Source organism: Ambystoma mexicanum, chromosome 3q (assembly GCF_040938575.1).
Source record: "Ambystoma mexicanum isolate Mex_15411 chromosome 3q, UKY_AmexF1_1, whole genome shotgun sequence".
Taxonomy (NCBI): domain Eukaryota; kingdom Metazoa; phylum Chordata; class Amphibia; order Caudata; family Ambystomatidae; genus Ambystoma; species Ambystoma mexicanum.
The window spans coordinates 1,139,441,124-1,139,443,623 of record NC_090926.1 but is presented as its reverse complement, the minus strand read 5'-3'; the positions used below and the strand labels follow the sequence as shown (position 1 = coordinate 1,139,443,623).

The 2,500-nt window shown below is 52.3% G+C and overlaps 3 non-coding genes across 3 annotated transcripts; all 3 read left to right on the top strand.

Moving 5' to 3' along the window:
- Window positions 1-767: 767 nt before the first annotated feature.
- TRNAS-AGA (transfer RNA serine (anticodon AGA)) lies at window positions 768-849 on the top strand. The gene has a single exon. It is a non-coding gene; the product is annotated as a tRNA-Ser (tRNA).
- A 363-nt stretch (window positions 850-1,212) lies between these two features.
- Window positions 1,213-1,294, top strand: TRNAS-CGA (transfer RNA serine (anticodon CGA)). The gene has a single exon. It is a non-coding gene; the product is annotated as a tRNA-Ser (tRNA).
- Window positions 1,295-2,416: 1,122 nt separating this feature from the next.
- Window positions 2,417-2,498, top strand: TRNAS-AGA (transfer RNA serine (anticodon AGA)). Its single transcript has one exon. It is a non-coding gene; the product is annotated as a tRNA-Ser (tRNA).
- Window positions 2,499-2,500: the final 2 nt, after the last annotated feature.

Sequence of the window (2,500 nt, the reverse complement as noted above, 5' to 3'; positions counted from 1 at the left end):
TCTCGTGTCACTTCTAGACCTTCCTTGGCAGATGCATTCAGGAGAGGCCCCCTACCTGCGACCCAGTGAAAGTACAGTCTTTTGCTGCCCTGTGCAAGCCAGGGGACTGAAGGCACAGCTTTCTGCCACAACAGCAGAGAGCAGAGGAAGGGCGCCCAGGAGGACCGTCAGAGGGTGGTGAGGCCCCTGTCCTCTCGGCCCCGATCGGCCAAGACCTCTCTATTTGGGCAGAAGGGACCCATTCTGCGGTCCTCTGAGGCTTAGGGCCACATGCCCAGAAGGCCCACCACCCAAATCTTTGCCATATGGCTTAGACTAACTACCGGACCACTCGTGCGGCCATTTATTCCTCTGGTGCCTGTCAAAATGGCCTGCCGAAATTGGCTCCCAGGAGGCCTCTGCAACTCGATTTGCATAGAGACAGCCCCTGCCCAGGCATGCTTCCAAACAGGACACTGTTAACAGTTTCAATTTGGAGCTGGCAGAAGCCAGTGCAACCTAGTGAAGGTGAGGCTCTGCTGCCTGGCCGCTTGCTAGGTTTATTAACACAGATCTGTCCCTGGCACTTAGTCTGAGCTTGGCAGGGAGAGGAAATGGCATTTAGGGAACTTGGGCCAGACCATAGAGATTCTGACTTTTGAATGCATTTTCAAGGGTCATGGGAGGGCCAAATGGGAACGGTGCAGAGCGGCATAAAGTAAGGGGCGGAGGAGACATTGTGTGTGGCTAAAGTGTTAAGTTTATAGTATAAACAGGTTTGCTCAGGAGTAGTCGTGGCCGAGTGGTTAAGGCGATGGACTAGAAATCCATTGGGGTTTCCCCGCGCAGGTTCAAATCCTGCCGACTACGGTGCAGAGCCCGCTTTTATTGTTTACTCTTTTCTGGTGTGGAAAACAATCTTAAAATAGCAGTATAATACAATTACTAAAGGAGGCTGCGGCGCACTTGAGCTATTCAAGCAAGATCCTAGGAGTAAAAGCGGCTTCATCCTTTAGGCCAACGCAGAGAAACTGGTACGTTTTGACGGGTTTCGTTTTGCAATTTCAAACATATATGTACATTTAAAAGAAACTTGTGAGGAGAAAGAACGGTGCATGATGAGAGAGAAGGGTGGAAAGTACAGGACAAGATCTAGAGGCAAGGCGGTAGAGACTAAGGACTCTTCTGTGTAAGCACAGCACGATCTTTCGAGTGAGAGTTTCACTCTCATGGGTAGTTGTGGCCGAGTGGTTAAGGCGATGGACTCGAAATCCATTGGGGTCTCCCCGCGCAGGTTCGAACCCTGCCGACTACGCCTCGGTTTGAACTGAGCTGCAATTTTGCAATTTGCTCGGAAATGTCCCCAAAACAAGATGTAAACATGCATGTTGATTATAGGATGGACGATAAAGCAGACATTGGGAAGACTCCCATCCAGGACTCTCTGACTGTTAGGGGTGGGGGCCACGATTATATTTCCACCCTGACACTAGTTGCCGCTAGAGCCATCGACGCCTGGCATCGCCTCCGTCTGTAAGAAGCCCATCCTGCGCTTTTCCTTGCCTGCATCTTTACAGCAGATATTGGGAGGGGTCCATGTGGATACAGAGGATGGAGCAACTGGCACGCAAGCTATCTGCCGAGCCTTTTTTGTGTGTCAGCACAAGGGTTCTCGTGTCACTTCTAGACCTTCCTTGGCAGATGCATTCAGGAGAGGCCCCCTACCTGCGACCCAGTGAAAGTACAGTCTTTTGCTGCCCTGTGCAAGCCAGGGGACTGAAGGCACAGCTTTCTGCCACAACAGCAGAGAGCAGAGGAAGGGCGCCCAGGAGGACCGTCAGAGGGTGGTGAGGCCCCTGTCCTCTCGGCCCCGATCGGCCAAGACCTCTCTATTTGGGCAGAAGGGACCCATTCTGCGGTCCTCTGAGGCTTAGGGCCACATGCCCAGAAGGCCCACCACCCAAATCTTTGCCATATGGCTTAGACTAACTACCGGACCACTCGTGCGGCCATTTATTCCTCTGGAGCCTGTCAAAATGGCCTGCCGAAATTGGCTCCCAGGAGGCCTCTGCAACTCGATTTGCATAGAGACAGCCCCTGCCCAGGCATGCTTCCAAACAGGACACTGTTAACAGTTTCAATTTGGAGCTGGCAGAAGCCAGTGCAACCTAGTGAAGGTGAGGCTCTGCTGCCTGGCCGCTTGCTAGGTTTATTAGCACAGATCTGTCCCTGGCACTTAGTCCGAGCTTGGCAGGGAGGGGATATGGCATTTAGGGAACTTGGGCCAGACCATAGAGATTCTGACTTTTGAATGCATTTTCAAGGGTCATGGGAGGGCCAAAAGGGAACGGTGCAGAGCGGCATAAAGTAAGGGGCGGAGGAGACATTGTGTGTGGCTAAAGTGTTAAGTTTATAGTAGAAACAGGTTTGCTCAGGAGTAGTCGTGGCCGAGTGGTTAAGGCGATGGACTAGAAATCCATTGGGGTTTCCCCGCGCAGGTTCAAATCCTGCCGACTACGGT